At 52.4% G+C, this 20,544-nt stretch overlaps 1 long non-coding RNA gene across 2 annotated transcripts in view; it reads left to right on the plus strand.

Annotated features, from left to right (window-relative positions):
• The first annotated feature begins 1,048 nt into the window (after positions 1–1,048).
• The window catches only part of LOC109455311 (uncharacterized), a 37,830-nt gene continuing 18,334 nt past the window's right edge, over positions 1,049–20,544 (plus strand). For both annotated transcript variants that reach the window (XR_002138625.2, XR_002138626.2), the window contains exons 1-3: positions 1,049–1,159; positions 1,595–1,762; positions 17,476–17,762. This is a non-coding gene — a long non-coding RNA (uncharacterized LOC109455311). The remainder of the gene's footprint in view (positions 1,160–1,594; positions 1,763–17,475; positions 17,763–20,544) is intronic.

Raw genomic sequence — 20,544 nt, forward strand, 5'->3', positions numbered from 1 at the left:
TGCAGCAGCTTGGCAGTGTGTCCCAGGCAGGATGCAGGCAGCGGAGCCTTCCCTCCTAGTCTGTTTAGAAACAAGTCACACACCAGGTCTTACTTCAGTAATGAAATGTACATGAAATTGATGCAATTGGTCCTTCTGAACTATTTATTTAGGAGTCTTAATTGTCGTTCAGCCTCTCCCCCGACCCCCGACCCCCACACACACACATAACTTTCTGACTTTCTCCTGTATTGTCCTTTCTCGGACTCCAAGTTTGTATTAAATTCAAAACCTGGGAATACCTACTTCTCCCCTCCCCCTCTTCCATGTCTCAGTTTATCTATTCTGCATTATTCCTTGTGGATGATACTAGGATGTGCTGCCTTAACCATATCTGCGTTTAAAATGCTTCTCACTCCTGGAATTTCCCCTAGTTAAGTTCCTGTCTCAATCTTAAATGATATTCATTCTCATAGAGGCAGGAGCAAAAACTTTAAGACTCACAGACACGGTCAGGACAAAATTGACACTTTGTGGCCATCTTGTACATTTCACCCCACATGCACATCTTTTAAATGGGGTTTTCTTGAAGAAAAGCAAAAAGAGAGGTTTCCCATACTGTTGAAAATTTGCCGGCAGACAGAGAGGAATTTTTCTGTTCTCTTTGCCCTGGGTCTACCTCTGTCCTCTTTTAGTAAAGTGATAACGTGGACTTGTCTGAAGCAAAGCAGACCGTCCTTCACACCCCTGTTCCTTCCTGGGCATCAGGCTGTAATTCTCAAACTTCTGAACAAGTCGCACCTTCTCCAAAATGGGGTCCCACAAAGGAAGGGATTAAGAATTCTGCAGTCCAGGTCTCCTTTTTGAGCAAGAAAAGCATCTTAGGTGAACCAATGTGGGAGGTGGAGCAAAGCCTTGGACCTGGCTGTGAGGGAGTGTGGGGCGGGAGGACGGTCTTTGGAGATGTGTCTCAGTAGGAGCGGGCATCTTGCAGTGTCAGAGGTTTAAATTAAACCGGGGGGATGGGGAGAGACCATCCTCGCCTCCTGCAGTGTTGACTCCCGGCATCATTTCGGTGCAGGGACCCAGCTGACACTTCTTATTTTGGGTCCTGCCTCCCCAGCAGCAGTCTGCAACTTGCCGGCATCCGGGCAGGACGACTGCTGAGCACAGGAGAGAGGTAACTTTTAGGGAGGGGTGTGTGGGTATCTTGAGGCTAGATCCGCTCATTTTCCCCACTCCTTTGGTCGTGGGCAGAAAGATCCCTTTTCCCTGGGGTTTTCAAAAGCTTTCTGTGCTAAGAAGCTCTAGTCCTCTCCCTGCACTTTGCAGGAACTCTGGGCTCCATGAACTTCATCCAGGTCTTTCCCTGCCTGGATTTCCGGCGCTTAGTGTGGGGAGAGCTGAGTCAGTTTCTCACTGGAGTCAATTTTTCAAAAACAATTTTAAAATGCTGTTCGAGTTATTATTTTCAAATGGGTTTCTTTCTCATGTTGGTTTGCACGTTGTGGTTTAATTAAGCTACAAAGAATATAAGTTTGTGGAGCATATTTCGGTGGGGGTTTTATGATTAAAAATATATATATATATATAAAATAATTCTCCTCCATTGCAGTCCTGCTGCGGTCCCAGCAACCTGGTTAACTGCAGAGGTTACCGCGGTGCAGCCCGCCTCTCCTCTGCACCCTTGCTGGAGTCTGAGCCTCCGATTCCCACCCGCCTGGCTTCTTCAAGACCCCTGTCCTCCATCTCCTTGCCCACCCACCCTCTGCAGAGGATCCCAGTAAGTGAGCGGGCGTCCGTGACACTCGGGGGTTTGAAGGAGAATTTGGACACTGCAGCTTTAAGAATGCCGTACTGCGAAATCTTTCTCCTTCAAGTGACTGCAGAACGGCTACAGCAGCCTCGGCGGGAGGAGGGAGGAGGAAAAGGAGGAGGGAAAGTGATACCCACGCTCGGGTCAGCCTGTTGGGTCCCTCGGACTGGGGAGCGCTCAGCCCCCGGCAAAATTCAAAGCACCATCAGGACCTTACTTTGGGTTGGTTTCCCTCCCACCGGCTTGGGGCGGAGGACCCCACCGACTTACTGATGAGTTTGAGCTGAGTCCCTTGCCTTGGCGCGTGTTTGCTTCTGGTAGACTGGCTCCCTGAGCCGTGTGAAATCGGGCTGGAGAATTCGGTGTGATCTCCGCTGTGATCTTGCCAGCCTGGCTTGAACCCTGGGGACACAGACTAGGCCTTCACTGCCTTATTAATTAGGGGTGGAGTTTTTATTCATTTGGGTCTACTGAGATGAGCTTTGGAGGGAAACTCCAAACAATGATTTGCCACCGCAGAGGCAGAGAGAGGCTGCAGCACTTGAGAAGAGATGAACTCCAGTCTGTGTTAGTCGGTGTTGAATGGTGTTGCTGTAGTGGGGAGAGTGGGGGGGGGGGCGAACTCCATAAAGGGGCTCATCTGGATGGGGATTGCACAGAAGCAGCAGAAAGCACACTTCGGCCTTGCCTCTTTCTGCGGAAATGCCCAAGCAGCCCTAGGCGTCTGGCCCTGGTCTGGGTTGGGGGGATGCAAACTCCTCCTCACCCGCCAAAGGACCTCCCCAAAGCCAGTTGCTGCCTCAGTAGGTGCCGGCTGGAGGAGCTCCCAGGCTGGCACTGCTGACGTGGCATTCCCAGACATGCAGTGCTTGGATCAGGGTCTGCATTAGGGGTGATGTCATGCAGGGCCAATGGTGGCATCTGCCCAGGTGGTCCCAGGCACTGGAAGGGCTAAGCTCCTTGAAATTCCTCCTAAAGCAAAAAGGTATCTTTTTACCAAAACAATAAAAACAAATAAATTGAGGTCTCACAATAAATCAGCTCTAACCTCTCAGGTATAAATTATCCGTGCCAGCCCCTGAAACAGCAACGGGGCTGAGGCTGGCAACGTGCCATGACCTCTGAGGGTTCCCGCTGGTGCTTTGGTTCTTGCTGTGGACAGAAGCTGGACTTTAGGCTCAACCCTAGAACCCCCTGCCTGCCCTCAGCAGGGGCTGCTGGAGTTGCAGCTCCTTGGGCCAGGAGACGTGCTCCGATCAAACCCTTTGTCTGCATTTGGGGAAAAGCAGGCTCATAGACAAATATGGTGTAGGGTCTTAGACTGCATTGTTACCTAGACTGGACAACCACTCTGCCGGTGACAGCAACCTTCGTCCCCCAAATTAGGAGTGTCTGTCTGCTTCTCTACTTTCAAAAGCCCCATTCTGTCCCTCATAGCCCTTTGTCCAGCTCCATCCATTTTCTTATACATTCCCTGTGTATTTAAAGCTGTCTTTGACCTCTGCTCACAACCTGTGGTGTGTGTTTGCAGAGTCCCTTGAGTGATATGCAGCAATCTTCTATTTCTAGACTAACATCCTTAAATACGAAAGACTTCCAGCCTGGTACACCCAGACGAGTCGTTGGGGTCCCACGTGCTAGGGTTTTTTGAGGTTAGTATCCTCTGTGGGGCTGAAGATGGAGCCGCATTTATGCATGAGGCAGGATTTGTCCCCTCCCCCAAGCCCCCCAGGAAGATGCTAGGATGTGTCCTTTGGACAAATGATGAGTTTCTCCTCATGAATGAGATGGAAGTGTCAGTGGCTTTGCCAACCTTGGGAGTGAGAGAATGGAGCTGGAATGCCTGGCAAACTCCTGTCCCAATCCGTGCCTCCCTGCCCAGCCTGGAATTAATTCCTTTATATCTGACAAGATGGGCCTCTTGTCAGTGGCTGCAAAGCAAATGTTGCTGTTGGCCCCCAGCATCCTATCTGTGTCCATCAGTCTCTGTCCCCTGTGAGGAGATCAGCTGAGACAGGAACTTCACAAATGTGCTCTGAGGGGGAGCAGGTGACCCCTGAGCCCAGCGCTCTGACCTCTCTGGGGCTTGTAAAGTGAACTACACACACTGCCAGTCTGAGCTGAACAAGGGGCTCCTACAAGCTTCTCTCAGTAGACACTGTCTAGGCCAAGGGGAACACATCAAGGCAGTTGGGGACAAAGGAGCCAAGGTGACACCAGACCCTCAGGGACAGACAGGTAGGGGAGGGCCTCAGCCCCTGTAGGTCCCTGGATGCTTTCATCTCTGGGGCAGAATGGGGAAGCCAGCTGCCAAGAAGCTGGTGAGACAAGAGCTGGCCCAGGCGAGCAAGGGGCCAGTGTTTCCCAGGTTTTGTCACACAGAAAATCCAGCACAACTGGTGACAATCACCACATCCCCCAGGGCCCCCAAGTTAGACCCACGAGCCATGGGGTCGCAGGAGGATGGGAATGAGGAAAAGACTGTCGCCTGCCTGGCCCACGGGTCAGATCCCTATGGCCTGTGCCTGACCCCACAGTGACATGGGCCTGAGCTGGTCTTTAAAAAGAATTCTGTATCTTGCTGTCCCCCCGGAGGACTCAGAGCAGGATGCATTATAGTCCAGGAATTGCTGAGAGGAAAACTGAGGCTGGAGCTGGTCCCTGAGTTACGTAGGGTGTGTGCCTGGAGGGCCTGTTGTGGAGGGGTGCCTCTTGTCCAAGGCTGAGCACCAGCAATGCACCAGTGCTGACTCAGGGCTTCTCCCGCTCTCTCCCCTCCCACCCCATCAACTGCCCCAGCCTTGGCGGGCCCAGCCCTTACTGCCAGCTCCCCAGGTCTCTTTGCGCAGGAGCGGTGGGAACCCAAGCCGCGGCAGGCCCTCCCCCGCCCTCCCGGCCACCCGGGGCCAACTCAGCAGTGCTGGCTGCTGCGGACGCCCTGCACCACTGCTCTGGGCGGGCTGGCGCCTCAGCCGCGCGCGTCCCCCAGCGCTGACACAGGACCCCGTGCCTGATTGGTGCAGGGAGCGAGTCTCTGGTTTTATTTATACAACCCTTTCTTCATGACTCTACTTCATCAGAGTTGAGGGCTGAGGCCGGAGGCAGCCTTTCTGGGCGGGAAGGATAACAAACTGGGCTCTTGGACCAGCCGGCCTCCTGCATCCTTGGATGGGCCATTTTCACAGGCATTTAGGTCCTGAGCACCCACCAAGTGTGGGGCGTGATGTTTGGAAACCTCCATAGAAGAACGATGGGCGCACGGCACCTCAGAAGGGTTGGGAGGTGAAGGCTTCGAGAGCAGCCAAGGGGAGCTGTGTCCGGGGCCTGGCTTTGGCGCTCCTGCTCTGTCTGCATCGTGAACGCCAGCTTGTAAGTGAGGCAGCCTTTCTAGTGGGCAGGTAAGGAAGGGACTCCCAACATAGGCATCCTTTTGGTAAGGGCAAAGGGACCTTCTCGGACCACATTCTTGAATGCGCCCCTTCAGGGTTTCTGGCGCAGCCTACGGAGACAGATTAAGGCACAAAGACAGCAGGAGGAAGGTTTTTTTCCAGGTGTCATGGAGTTGGTTGCAGAAGGTTAAAGTTGGATGTGGAGAGTGTCCAGCTTCTCCTGCAGAGGGAAGCTGAGCCAGCAAATATGGGTGGGGTCCTGAATCTGCTGACCCCTCCTGAGTGATGTGAGGGTCATAGGTGGCAGGAGCCAGCGGCCTGAGGGCAGTCTCAGGGGGTCCAGACAGCACCTTCTGCCCAGAATAGAAGCCTTTGTGCAGGTCTTCATTTATGCCAGCATCGTGAAAACGCTGCCTGACTTGTCCCCAGGGGCCTGTTTCTGGCAAAAGCCTTGTCTCCCAGCAAGATGGGAGGTGATGTCACGCTGTGCACCTGAGCCTGTTCTTGTGGGGCTGTTCACGGTTGAGACAGTTCAGAGACTGATGCCTCTCACTGTCCTGGACCCTGGACTTCTGCGGGAAGAGGCTCAGCACTGGTGGCTGCTGCTTCCTGTCATTCACTTGAGTGTCTCCCCCTTGGAGGCAGCCCTCTGAGGGGGAGGGAGAGGGGTATCAGAAAGTGAGCAGAGATGGCAGGGATCTCGAAGCTGCAGACCCTGCCCCAAGCTGATGTCATCAGACTTTTAGGCTTGCCCAGGTCTGCAGCTGCCCCAGGACTGACACCCGGAGCCCTCGCGCTCAGCCTGGGACAGGAACAGCACTACAGCTGCCAGTCTCCCTGCCAAGGACATGGGGATGGGCGGCTCTCCAGCAGACGGTCTGCACCCTCCAGGCAGAGCCAACTGGCCAGCCCTGGAGTCCTTGCGGCTCCTCCAGGGACAAAGGTATAAGGAGAGGGTGAGGGCCAGGAGAACAAACGGGTGGGCCTGGTTGTCAGGTGGAAATGGGACATTGATGGTGCTCACCTGCTAGAAGGCAGCACCCAGCATCCTGAAGACAGGGAGTATCAGGGGCACAGGTGGGGGACAGTGGAAAAGGTTTCAAGGCTGCTGGGATCCCAGGTGCCCCAGGGCAAGATCCCAACCCCTGGCACTTCCCCACTGACCATTTTCGCTTTTCATCTAGTGCAGAGTCAGCAGTTTCTCGGCTGTTCTCATTCTCTGCGGATATGATTAAGGATCAGAGCCTGTCTTTCCTCTTTGCATGTAAACGTTAGCCCCATGAAGGAAAAATACTTAGGAATCATCTGGTCCAAGCCCCAAGCTCAGAGATGAGGACAGAGAGGCCCAGAGGTGAACCAATTTACCCAAGGACACAGGAAACTCAGGGCAGACCTGAGAGTCCTGGGGACATGTTCTAACCTGGCATGTGAGACACGGATGAAGTCATCAGTGCTGGACCTATCGGGAACCCTGACTCAGGTGAAATAGGACAAGGTAAGGAAATTGGGGGCCAGGAGGTAATTCGGACCAGGGGTCCTAGGAACCATGGGCAAAACCTAAGAAAGAGAACATCAGACAGTACCTCCGGGACTGAACACTGCCTGTGAGCAGGTCTGCAGCACCTCTGGTCCACAACTCTCACCAGGCAAAGTGCCAAGGGGAGAAAACATGGGGCTTCTTTTATAGTTCCTCCTCTTTTCAGTTCTGGGAAACGGGCCCCTTGAGCCTGGCATCTCCGGGTCAGGTTATTAGTGTTGTGATTCACGCTTCTTCCAGCAGAGGGCTCCTTAGGACGCGGAAAGGAAACCCAGCTGGTCACCGTAGGGCAGGGCAGTTTATGGAAAGGGGTGTTTAGTTTTATATGATTCCATGTGTTCAGGTTGAAGAGTTTTTCAGGATTTTGTTTCGACTAATAAAAGCAGAAATTTGCTTAGAAATGTCCCTGCCATTCAGGATGTGTGTCACCTCCTAGGTCACCCCACATTTCATTTGGGCCTCTCACAAAACTCTGTTGAACATGCTACTGAGGGGTGTGCTGTGGCTTTTGCTATTGTTCTCATTTCTTAGACTAGGCTGGGTTAGTCACTTGTACATCTATTACCTGAGGACGTTTACCAATATTCCCAAGGAGGGCTGACCATCCTTGTGTGGCAAAGGACAGAAGGGACAGCCCACCAGCAATGCTAAACTGCGCACTCTCATCCATTTGCAAGACGTCCAGGCCACCCTGGGGTTTCAGGTCGGGCCTTGTGCCCACCCCCAGCTTGGGAAATGTTGCAGAACGACAGTAACAAATCCAGACACATGTCCACGTGGATCAGCCATGGGGTTTGGTCTCATTCTTTGCCCACCATCCTCTCTCGATGATCTGTCTTTCTGTCCTTGTTTGTGGGTTTCTAGTCATAGTCTCAACTCACTTTTGTGCCCAATGAGTTCCCTCTTTTGCCGATTTGGTGTTACGAATAGGACCAATCTGAATACCCTTAAAACTAACATGCTGTATACTCATGACCTCCAGCACCTTGGAGGTGAATTACTGTGGTGATCTAGAAGACAGCCCGTTTTCCTGTACGTATTATGAGATTACCGGTCTTCTCTGTGGTCCAATATGCTTTATAGGTTGCACGTTATACCCAGGTGGTAACTTCTTGGTTCTCCAGTTGAGGGCTGTGTGGTGTTCATGTGTGCACAGCATATGCTTGTGAAGCTCATTGCCGCAGAACGGGAGAGCTGCCAGACCTCTTGTTAAGATGTAGGTGGCGTTTAGGTTGACTTGACAGAGGTGGAAAAAGTTAACCTCTAGGGCTGTCTCAAATGGGACCAATAGGCAACCCACAGCTTTTTGACTCTCTGGCAGTGAAAGATGATTATATCGCCCAAAGAATTCTTGACAGCACCTTCTTGATAATTTCATTCAACCCAACCAATATTGATTGGGCATCCACTGACCTGAGCATTGGAGCTGTGACTAGGTACACGTAGAACAAGGTATGGCCCCTGCCTTTAAGATTCAACGTTGTTTCACTGTATGACAACAGGGTGGCAAAGTACCAAGAGAGACGGGTCCCTTCTCAGTGATAGAGTTGACAGTCCCAGATCTGCCTTTTCCTCCTTTCTCCTTGAACCAAGTCACGAGTGGACACGGGCAGTGGCCAGTGTGCTGGGTCACTTGAGTTTAGGAGCATGGCCAGCTGAGCTATCCAGTCCCGGGCCTCAGGTCCCTACTGCAGTACCCGTCACTTGCTTTCTCGGGGTAACTTGCTCTGGTGTCTATCAGCTGGGGGAGGGGGGGCTTTTGGCCTGAGCTTCACGTTCGAAAAGCGCCTTGAGATTTTTTATATCCTTTCTAGTCAATAGCCCGATCCTCTTGTATTTGTGTTGTGTGTGTGAAAAGCATAAGTGTTTAGAATACGCATTTCTCTAACTCAGGTTTGACATGACTTCATTTTGTAAACTCCCAGGTCCCCTAAGATGTGGCGGTGGCCTGGGTGTCTCATGGTCTCTGACAGTCCCTGCCACACGCAAGGCGTTGTCCCTTGTGGTCTGAAAGTCACCGTGTCCTGCAGCCTGAATATTGTAAATAGTCTGTTCAAGGTCTCAAAGACACCAGGCTTCCTTCTGTGTCACAAATGTGCTTATTTCACAACAGTGGACCAGGCATAAGTGGTTTTGTTTAAAAACTACAAATTTGGGTTTTCTTTAGAACAGGAGGGTAAGATAGGGCTGGCTCATGATAAAATTGTGACCTGGGCCAAGCCTGTCTTTGATGCTCCCCCACTGCCTGCACCCCACTGGCCTCCCTGGCTTCCCCATAGGCTCAAAGGGACCCCACGTCACCGAGAAGCCTCTAGTGAGCGCTTCTGCTCAGCCTGGCGACCTGAGCACGATGTCTGGGTTGTGTCTGACCTGCCTCCCTCTCCTACCTTAGAAGTTTGCACATTCTGCTGGGGATACCTGTGCACATAGGCCTCTGGAAGGTCTCAGCTCTCTCAGGCATTTCCCAGAGACTGCAATGCCTTAACTCAAAGGAGAGCTTCCTACTGGCAAAATCACCCTTGGGAGAGCAGGCCAGTGAACAACACCAGAGCAGACCTGCCAGGGCCCGCAGGCCGCCTCCCTGCATGCCTGGCCCTGGAATTGGTTTGGTTTTCGTAACTGCTTTGCGTCTCTAGGTCTCTGGAGGCCTAAAGTGGCTGCTCTCCCAAGGCTTTCCTTCCAGGCTCGTGGAACAGACACAGCTCCAGCAAAAAAGTCCAGTGAGTGCCCTTTATCTCTTCCGGCCAGGAATCCGGATCCTTGCAGCACACAGTTTTCTGGGGGCTGTGCTAAGCATTATTCCTATTTATAGGAAGGCATGGGTAATGCTGGTCTGTGGCTAACTACAATGAAAGGCTCAAAGACTGCAAATATAGACTTTGGTAGGATCTGCCATAAAGAATAAGGACATGTGTTGGTGTGGCTGCGCAGAGAAAAGGGGTTCCACGCAGGATAACAACTTGCATCGTTCGTGAGAGTCGTCCCCCTGGTACCATGTTGGGAATATTTGTGTATCTAGCATCTGGATGCCTTTCTTTCTGGCTTTCTCTGTTGACCTCAGCTGTCCTTTAGAATACACTTATCATAGGGGGGGTGGCGCCCATTCTACTAACTACTGTGCAACATCTGCCCTGTTTCATGAGGGCCCCACCTGTCCTCAGCATTCCTACAGCATCCCCACTCCACGACCTCAAAGCCCAGGTCTTGTTCTCAGGGAAGGGGAGTGGACTTCTTGTTGTATCCCAAGAGCAGCAAGGAGGCCAGTGTGGCTGGAACTGAGTCAGCAAGAGAGAGTAGTAAGAAGTGAAGTCAAGAGCCAGCTGGGGGGCTGGTTTATTCGAGCTTTTTAGGCCACAAAGGGACTTTGGCTTTGACTCTGAGCCAGGTAAGGAGCCACTGGAGGGTTCTGAGCAGAGGAGTGATGCAATCAGACTTCATTCTGAAAGGTCACTCCTGGATGCTGCGTTGAGGATCAACTTTGGGGAGCGAGGGCCAAGAGAAACTGGTTAGGAGACTGTGGCAGTCATCCAAGTAAGAGGATGGTAGTGGCTTGGACAAGAATGGAAGCAATGGATGTGATGAGAAAAAGCAGAGAAGGGTCTAGATTCTGGCCATGTTTTGAAGGTGGAGGCAGCAGACTATGCTGATGGACTGGATGTGGGGGAAGAGAGAAGACGTCAAGGATGGATTGCAAGGATTTTTGCCAGAGCGCTGGAAGGATGGGGTTACTGTGTGTAGAAATGACTTCAGAGGAGCGGTCTGGGGAGTTGGGGTGCAATCAGGAGTTTAGTTTGGGATATATCATGTTTCCAGATTCCCATTACACATCGATGAACCTTTGAATTGGCAATTGGCTATCAGAGTCGGGAGGTCAGCTGAGAGATTGTGGCTGCAGATGTCTACTTGGGAGTCTTCAGTGTACAGATGTGGCTGACAAGCCATAGGCTGGATGAAACCACTCAGGGAGGGAGTGTAGGTGGACTGACCCCTGCGGTCTTCCACCACAGAGATGGTGGGGGGTAGGAGAGGAACCAGCAGAGAAGGCTGAGAGGGAGTAATCAGTGAAGTAGGTGAGAACCAAGAGACAGGGGTATCCAAAAATCCAAATGGAAAGGGAGAAAGGAGTTTCAACAGTCAGGGAGTAGCTGTGTCAAATGATGCCGACAGGTCAAGAGAAATGGAGACTAGGAATTGACCATTGGATTTAGCAACATGGAGGTCATCGGTGACTTTGACCAGGTAGGAGTAGAACAGAAGCAACTTCCGTGCTGCCTCCCTAGACCCAGAGGGCAAGAAGGACAATCTGTCAGACTTGGACTCAGGTGGCTAAGTGGGTGGGCACTGGCCAAGCAGCCTTTGGGTTCTGAGAACCTCACAGGCTCAGGGGAGGCCCATCCCTTCTGCCATAGGTCTTAGCAGGTACAGCTACAGGACCAGGGGACCTGTCCTCTTGTCTCCAGTGACTGCAGACAGATAGCCTCCAGGCCATTAGTCTAGGAGGCCAACCACATCTAGTCCTGGTCCTACCGGGAATTGCCAGGCATTCAGCACTGGGCTGCCCAGCACAAGTGACCCATCCCACCTTCCACAATATTTTTCCCAAACTCAGTCACACTACCTTTCAAACACCATTCGTGTGCACATGCTCAGACTGTAGCATCATAACCAGAGCTCATTGGCTGGCTTGATATTGAAAGGCCTTTGGCCCTCAACTCATTGAAAGGACAATTTGGTGACCAAAGAAGAGTCTCTACCAGGTTGCATTTGGGGATCTCACACACCAAAAGTGGATTGCCATGGAGACTCCTGTCAATACCGATTATGCTTCGTGTAATGAACAGTGTCCTTGAGTAAGCACAGTGCGCCAGTAGGTGACATGGCAAGCCAATAGGTGACATGGCCCAGGCTTGCAATTTTCTGATGCTCTGATTTAATTCAGGGTAGACTTTAGAGCTGCACTGTCCAGTACAGTAGCCATTAGCCACACGTGCCAATGAGATGAGGAAGGAACTGGATTCTACATCTCATTTAATTACTAAAACCCAATAGTCACATGTGGCCAGTGGCTACCATATTGGACAGCAAAGACACGGGACACTTCCACTGCCACAGACAGTTCTAAAGGGCAGTATACCACACTAACTTTAACCTTTTACGTTTGTTGGGCGGAGGGGTAAGGAGGAGGCAGTCAAGAAATCTTCTGAAATTGTGAGTAAAATTTTACGTGATGCAAGTTGTTGGGTTTTTTTTTCTTGGAAAGGGTTAATAGCTTTTCGTCAGATTCTCAAAGGATTATGTGACACAAAAAGGTTAAGAACCATCAATCTGGAGCAATATACATACATAGTATGACATGTATTACACAGATTATATAATATACATATTATCATATATCTTATGCGGTAGCACCTGGTGAGGCAGAATGTAACTTTTGATTTAACGAGAGAAAAGTGTGCTGCCTCGATTTCTGGCAGTGGTCATGGAGCTGTCTTGGAGTACTCCTTTTTTGTCCTGGGAAGAACCACCCAAGGGTCCCTTTGACACTGGGTTCTGGGGATAGGATAAGACTGGAAACGTTTGACTGAGGAAGGGCTGTGGCCAGGTAGAGCTGTGCCCCCTCCCCCAGGGGAACGTGAAGATTGTTGGGAAGGTGTTTGGAAAGTTGCAATGGGGCCAATAAGCCTTGGGGAAGGAGAGGGTGGAGTCTCAGAACTTTGGACCATCTGGAATGGACTGGGATGACCCCGATGAAGTCAGCGCACAGGAAGGAATGCACCTCAGAGGGTGAGGTGTTTGGGGAACGAGTCATCTGAAGCCAACCCCAAGGAGTAGGAACTCCTAGAGAAAGGGGTGGATTCTGTGCCCTGGTCCCAAGGGGCCACCATAGCATATATAGGGGTTGATGGCAGACTCTGGAGCCGGACCACCCAGGCTCACATCCCAGCTCTGCTGCTGACTAGTGGTATGACCTTGGGCAAGTTATCGAACCTGTCCGGGCCTCAGTTTCTTCATCCATAAGATGGGGATGATAAAAGCTTGAGGTTTTTATGAGGATTAGATGAGGTAAAGCACTTGGGCCCAGGTCTAGCCAAGGGAGATCCCCCGCCCCCTCCCCCTGCAATGTAAGTGTTGGTTGCAATAATCCAATATGTGAGTCAGCAAGACTCGTGGCCAAAAAGCTGTGACATTGAAGGCTGTGGGTTGGCCCTGTCTGACAGAGGAAGACATCCTCCTCCATCATTCCACCCAACCTCACCAGGGGAAAGAAAGCAGCAGACCAGCGACCTGACTGCCTTAGATCTCTTCTGAAGAGACAGTGGGGGTGGTACCCAGCACAGGAGCCTTGGGGTGAGATGCTGCTTCCCACAGTCCTTAAGATGGCAGGTTAGGGCCATCATCAGTTTGGACATTAAAAGAAAACTGGTCTTATTTTCCTCTCTGAGCTGGAGAAATGGGAAATACCAATTATGTGTATTTACGAAAGCTGCAGGCAGCAAACAGATCTGGGCAAGTCTCACTTCTCTGGACTCAAGGTAGGGGAGTTTTTACTTATTCTGATAAAAATGGAGGGGTTTCCTCCTGTGCCCATGCCTTTGTCAAACAGTGGCCCTGTGTTCTGAGGACAACGGCCCTGCCTTTGGGATTCAGCAGAGGTCCAAATCCCAAGTTCAGGGATTTGGGCCTCTGCTGAACGACCCGAGACAAGGATGTGGGACGGAGGCCTCTTTGAGACTCAGTTTGTCACCTGCTAAACAGGCATAATACCAGGGATTTTACAGAACTGCTGGAGGATCAAATGAGAACGAGTCTGCAAAACACGTAACAGTGCATAATGTATGTAATGAGGACTTGATAAATGGTGGCTAAATAATGCATGGATGTGTATGTATTGGATAGCTACTGGTCAATTGATCCATAGATAGATATCACACAAGAATAAGTTGACCTCTCTCTGTCCTCAATTAGGAAAAAGGTTGATTCGATGCATAAGCCAAAAAGCAACTTCAGGAGAATAAATGGAACTATAAAGCTATGTTTAGCTAAAATACCCAGTCAGCGTAGCAATGAGTAGGTACTTCAATGTAATTCTCCCCTTCGTACAGCATCTTAACATCTTACATTTATTTATTGTTAATCTGGGGGTAATTTCTTCACCAGCCCAGCAAGTCTAGTTGGGCTTCCTTAGTGAGAGACGGGGCCTTGAAAATTACGCTTGGTGACACCAGGGCTTTGTAAGGGCTAGGTGGGCTCCCTGGAGCACCCCCACATGCTCCACACACACACACACACACACACACACACACACACACACACCTGGCCCATCCACCATCACCCCACCAAGTTATCCTCTGATGTCAGAGCTACAGTGAAGAAAGGCCGTCCCTGAAAAACCGCTTTCTCCAGCAGGGTCCAGTCCAGGGCCCCTGTGTCCCTGAGTCTTGTCTTCAGGGGTGTAAGAGGCAGGCTGCCTCAGCCTCTTAGCCACTGGGCCCTGCAGCCAGGCCCCTGCAGGGAACGGCTGTAGCCATAAGAAGCCTGACCCTACTGTGTTACCTACAGCCGGAGTAAATTTTCTGTCGGGGGAGTTAGCGTTTCTCAAGAGTGCGGGGCTCTCTATGCACTTGCTGAGTTCATGCCATGTACTTTTAGCCAGTAAGGAAGAATGGTGCCTCCTTTTTTTTCTCTGCTGAGATATAACTCACATACCACAAATGTCACCATTTAAAAGTGCACAATTTAATGGGTTTTAGTATATTCACAAAATTGCACAATGATCACCATGATCAAATCCCAGGACTTTGTTATCCTTTTTTTTTCTTTTCTTTTTTTTTCACATTTACTGGGGAGCAGGACTCCTTGGGCTTCTGGGGTTAAATTTAAGACCTGAAGGCCTCTGGGGTGCACTGCTTTGTAGCTGTGTCCAGGGGTGTGGGCACCTAAGTTGAAGCTTATTGATTATACATCCTTACCCCCTTTCTCCATAGCCCCCCTCAGCTTATAAATTAGAGGTGTGTGTATGTCCGGGTACTGGATGTGTTCTAGAGGAAATACAGATGGGCTTGGTGTCCTTGCACCTGGAGGGGCTGGGGAGAGGAGACAGACTTTGGTATATAGAACGGTCTTTGTAAAAACAGTCCTCAGTTACACAAAATGCTTAAAGTGAAAAAAAAAAAAAATGATGCCTGGGTATGTTTTGGCCTTTCTGGTTAGAAAAGTGATTCAGAATATGGTTACTTCAAATTGTCTAGTTGCCAGGGACTGCTGCCTCCAAAGTGTATTCATTTATTAGCTGCCCAGGTCAAGGTATTTTGGTGGCTCTGACAGGAAAATAAAAATGGGCCAGTGAGGACAGGGGCTCTTAGATGGGAACGCTCCTATGTGTCTGCTGTTCCTAGGGGCTGCTGTGTGCATGGAGCAGAGAACTAAAGCTTCCTCGCAGCCTTGCACTCCAGGGGTTCCTTAGATGAGCTTTTGAATGCATGACAGTGCCTGCCCTGTATAGGACTGTATCTAGTACAGGCCTTACAGTTAGCCTGAGGGGTGGGGTTTCAGTCATTCATTCCATAACATTTATTGAATCCATACCATGAGCCTGAAGCTTCTGTACACATGAGGATACCCATGCTTGGAGAGGTTAAGCAATTTGCTAAGTTGAGGAAGGATGGCAGGTGCTTAAGGAGTGAAGCTTGGAATCTGAAAGGCATGGATTTGGTTCCTGGTTCGAAGAACCCTACTCTCCTTTTGGTGGTGGCCAAATTTCCCTTTCTGGTCCTCGATTTCCTCACCTGTCAATGGGCAGTGCTAGTACCTGTCTCAAGGAACTGTTTTGAGGATGGATGAGATTACCTGGGGGAGGGTTTAGGCCGATGCCTGGCGCACTGAGCACTCAGTGCCAGTTAGCTACTATGATTGTCCCAGGTCACACAGCAAGTCGAGATTAAAACCCCCTTTTCCTCCTTCCATCACCATGTGCTGCCTCCACGGTCATCTACCTTGTTTAATCCTCCCAGTTTTGAGAATCTGCGGAGGCCTTCTTCACCCCATCTACCCCATGGGATAACACCCCCCTCACTGCTGGTGTGGGAAAAGGTAGGCCAACCAGCAGCCATGCACCTGCACCAGGACCTTCTCACCTGCTGTCTGGCTTTCTCCTTCTCTGTTCTAGAATCCCTGGAAAAGTCTGGGCAACATGGGCTCCACACAGACTCATCCCTGTCGGCCTCTGAACTGTCATCCCTCAAATGGGGCAGCTCACACCTGGCCTCCCGTGCTCCCTCCAGTGTGTGCAAATGTGATCACACACCGGGACAGAGCCGCGCCCCACCCCCCCAAACACACACACACACACACACACACACACACACACACACACACGGGCCATTTTATCCCGGTGCAAGATGAATGGTCTCCAGCGCTCACTGTTGGGAGCCGTGGCCCCATTAGGCCAAGGAGACCTTGGCCCTTCAGTCTAGCCCCGGTGGAGGAGGCTCTGTCTGCCAGGTTTCTGGCGCATCACGCTGAGTCCTGCAACTGTGTGAGAATGTGAGTCTGCGACGAGGGTTTCCTTCTGATGAAGCGATTTCTATCCTGCAACAACACCCAGGGCAGGGGAGGCCCGGGGGACTCCGTCCCTTCAACCTGGGCGCGGCGGACCTCAGGGTAGCTTGTATCCCAAGGGTCCCGAGTTCCGGACTATGTCGGACTGGGTGGGCATCTACAACGGTGGCTGGGGAGCCCCTTCCCCACAGCGGAGGGGATCTTCATGGCCACCCCTGCACGTGGGTCCCCTCTGACCCTCAGCACGTCCCGCCCACGCGCAGGGCAGTGTGGAAACGGCGAGAAACCAGAGGCGCGGACCTCGAAGACTGCATCCGCGTTTGTGTCTCAGGGAAACTTAGTCGCGGGTGCGGAGGGACTGCACCCGACCCCCAGTTGAGCCGACCTCCCACCGCTCACCCCGTGTCCCCAGCTCCCGAGCGCTGCGCCCCCACTGTGCCCCCCCCGCCCGCCTCCTGCGCCCCTGTACGCGCTGAGTAGTGTTACCCCAGTGGCCCGCAGCCCCGGAACTTGGGGGCGCGATGAGTGGGGGCGGGGCGCTGGGCAGGCGGGCGGTGGCCGCGGCAGGGTGTCTGTTTCTGGCACCAGAAGTCCTTTTGCCGGCTCCTGGAGTCGGGAGCTGCGTGGGACTTTCGAGCTCTCTAAGCCGTCAATGTCGCGGAGACCACAGGTCCAGAACCGGGCCGCCTCCCTCACTCGCGCTTGGGACGCGGGTTTCTACTTCCCTCTTCCCGAGTAGAGGCCGGCGGGCTGAGCATTGCGGTAGCACCCCGGTGTTTCTGTTTGCTTTCTTACAGGCCCCCCTGGCCCTCCCGCGTTCAGTCCCGCCGCGGAAGTTGAGGAGACCCCGGAAGGGTCACGACGTCCGTGGAGCCCGGGGCATGTTCTCCGGGAGGCGCGCCCGACGACCCTGCAGCGGGCAGAGGCTAGGGGGGCTACGCAAAGTCGACGCTATGGCCAGGGAAACACAGCCCAAGCGGCGGCGGGAGAGGGGCCCGGGACCCTGACCGCTCTCTCGGGGACCCGCCCTAGGGCCGAGAGCGCGCGGTCCCCCTGCTGCGCGCTTCGGGCAGCGCGCACACCCCATCCCCCGACGTGACCCCGGTGCCCGCAGCGCCCCCTAACCCAATCCTGCTCAGGCTGGCGCCGCGCTCACCCGCTCCTCCTTTGTCCACATGGGTCCTTTTCCTTTTCAGGTGGGAGCTGTGCCGGCGCCTCATCAGTCTAGGGCGCCCACTCCCCGGATCTCCGGCAGTAGAGACGCGTCTCCCGCCCCGGGGCCGGGTGGCGCGCACCGGAGGGAGGACCCAGAAGCCGGCTCCGCCTGGGCTTGCCTGGGCTTGTTCAGAGCCGGGCTGCTTCCCTCAGTGACCGCGCAGAGCCCGGGATTTCGAGATTTTGCGGGAGCTTTGCTGCCGAGCCCCCGGCAGGAGGGGGCTGGAAACCCACAGGACCTGCTCGCGGCGTCCAAGGGTGAGCGCAGGTAAACGCTTGAGTTTTACAGTATGTGTGGAAGTTCGTAAAGAAGGAGGCAGGAACTAGACGAAGAACTTTAATAATAATAATACTAATGGAAACCCTATTGAATTGTGTGGCCTCCGAGCCATAAAGAGAATTTCCAAGCAGCAACAAAACGCTCTTTGATTTCATAATCTCTGGAGAGAAAGGATTCCTTTTCTGGGTTTTGCACGGCTGGTTATTTCTTTCTTCCTCGCACTCCATCGTGGGTGCAGGAGGGCTCACTGCTCTTGGAGTGGAGACAGGGCTGTAGTTTTATTGCGGCTGCTCACCCACGTGAGACCAGAGCACATACCTCGACCTCCTGAGAATAGGGGCATTGAGACTGGCTCCCCAACGAGGCTGCGAAAAATCTCAGGGGATGTGAAAAGTGCTTCTGTCACTAAAGTAGTGTGATTGAAGAGGTCAACTTGTGTTTTAAAGAGAGGCATAGGAGAAGGGGTTTCAGTTTTCCGGTCCCCAGGGTGAATGTGAGGGCAAGACGCCCCCAACCCCCACCCTCTCCCACCCCGGCAGCTGGCTGAAGCCGGGGTCCAGCATGGGAGCTGCAGGTCAGCACGGAGACTGAGGGAGCTCATGGCTGAGAGCAGCAGGCAGCAGTGTGGCAAAGGTTAGGTAGATGTGGCCGGGTAGCAGGCATGGAGCACAGGCTCTGGTGTCTTCACTGTTTCTGTGCCTGTTGGGGCAAAGGGAGCAAGGTGACCCAGGGCCTGCGTGTACCCTCCTGAGAGCATCCATGCTGGTCTGCAGCAAGGAGTGACTGGGCTTCCTGGATAACTGCCTGTGGAAGGAACTCTTTAGCAGATGCCAAGAGTCATGTCAAATGGGGTAAAATGGCCCACTGTAAGTTATAGGAGGCCAGTTCTGCTTCTGTCCCCAAGTCTGAGAGCTCTAGACAAGTGGCCATTCCCTGAGCCTCTGTGTCCCACATGAGCCACTAGTGCTGTGCAGCAGTGGCCAAGATGGGTGGGCTGAGCTGGTGGGGAGGCACCTGTACTTGCCAGCATTCCCTTTGAGGGGCTGTCCAGGAGCGGAGGGCTGATTGGGCAGCATCAGCTGCGACCCTGGGGCCCATTGGCATATGCTGCCACGTGGGTTAGTGATCTGCCTCCCGAGCTTCCCAAACCTGGTCTGGCCGGGAATGAGCTGTTCGGCCCTGCCAATCAACTTTCTCTCCAGCCTCAAGGATCCATGGACTGATTGCACATTTACTCCCCGTCTTGTGCTCTTGGCACACATCACAAATCAATAATGCTAAACGTAGACTGGCCTCCAGGTCCTTCTCGTCACAGCAGGCCAGGCAGCACTTCCCATTGATCGTGTCACCTGATTGCCATCCAGCCCTGAACCTGCCCTTGTATCTGGCCCCTGGGTTAGGAGGTGTAGGAAGGTGAAAAGATGAACAAGATGGTGTCTCTGGTTGTAGGCTACTCATCCTTGGGTTAGAAGAGAGCAGATCTTATCTAATAAAACAACGAGAAAGGACTCATTCATTCATTCAACAAATATTTATTGAGTCCTTGATATGTGCTGACTTCATTTCAGCATTGAGACTATAGCAGTGAACCAAATCGGCATACCTTTGCTTTTGTGGAGCTGGTCTTCCAATGGAAAAAATAGGTGATAAATGAACAAAATAATATTTATGACAATGCTAAGTTGTGATAAATGCTATAAAGGGGTAGGAGGGTGAAGTGTGCCATGGATTGGGTGTCATTGAGGGGAGGGGAAGGCTTTCCAGGCAGAAGGGCCAGCAAATGCAGATCCTGTGTTCTGTGCACACGAGAAATGAGCTGGGGTGAGGGGGTAACAGGAGAAGTCAGGCAGGGGCCCGGTCATGGAGGGCTTTGTAGGCCCTGAGAACTTACCATGAAAACCAAAGTGTAATGAGCAGAAGCCTTGGCAGGGTTTTGAGCTGCAACTGTTATGGTCTTGTTTTAAAATGATCACTCTGGCTGTTGTGTAAAAGCATATGCAGGGCTAAGAGCGGCTGCAGGGAGACCCTTTGGAGGCTGCTCCTTGGTCCAGCTAGAAACCACAGTGGCCTGGGCTAGAACTGTGGCATGGAGAGGAGAGAGGCAGTAGGTTTTGGAGGCAGAGCCAACAGTTTGCTGCTAGATGGACATGGCGGGGGGAGGGGACAAAAAAAGAGGAGACAAAGAGGACTGCAAAGTTTGTGGCTTGCACAGATGGGTGAATCATTGACTGAGATGGGCAGAGCTGGGAGAAGCAGGCTGCAGGGTTTTATGGGGGATCTGCAGTTCTGAACTGACTAGCAAGTTGCCTGTTGGACACCCAAGTGGAGATGGTATTGGATATTGGAACCTGAAGTGTAGGAGAGAGGACAGGGCAGGGGGCTCTGTGGCTCAGATGGTATCTAGTGCCATGAGACTGGGTGAGATTGCCGAGGGGGTGGGTATGGTAGAACAGAAGGCGGGAAATAGTCATCTTGGAGAATGGGGAAACAATGGACTAGGGAAGTGACAGAGCAGCACCTGATATGTAGTGGGTACTCGCTAAATAGTGGTTGGATGGATGGGTGGATGGATGGATGGATGGATTGGTGGATGGATGGATGGATGGATTGGTGGATGGGTAGATGGGTGGATGGATGGATATATGCACGCATGAAATATAGGACTGCTGTGCAGTGCTGAGTTTCTAATGGCCCACTGGGAATGTAATAACATAGTAAGTGCTCTGAGATTTCAGGGGCTCACAGGGCTGGGGAGAAGCCGAGGCAGTTT

The sequence above is a fragment of the Rhinolophus sinicus genome, linkage group LG06 (genome assembly GCF_036562045.2).
Source record: "Rhinolophus sinicus isolate RSC01 linkage group LG06, ASM3656204v1, whole genome shotgun sequence".
Lineage (NCBI taxonomy): Eukaryota > Metazoa > Chordata > Mammalia > Chiroptera > Rhinolophidae > Rhinolophus > Rhinolophus sinicus.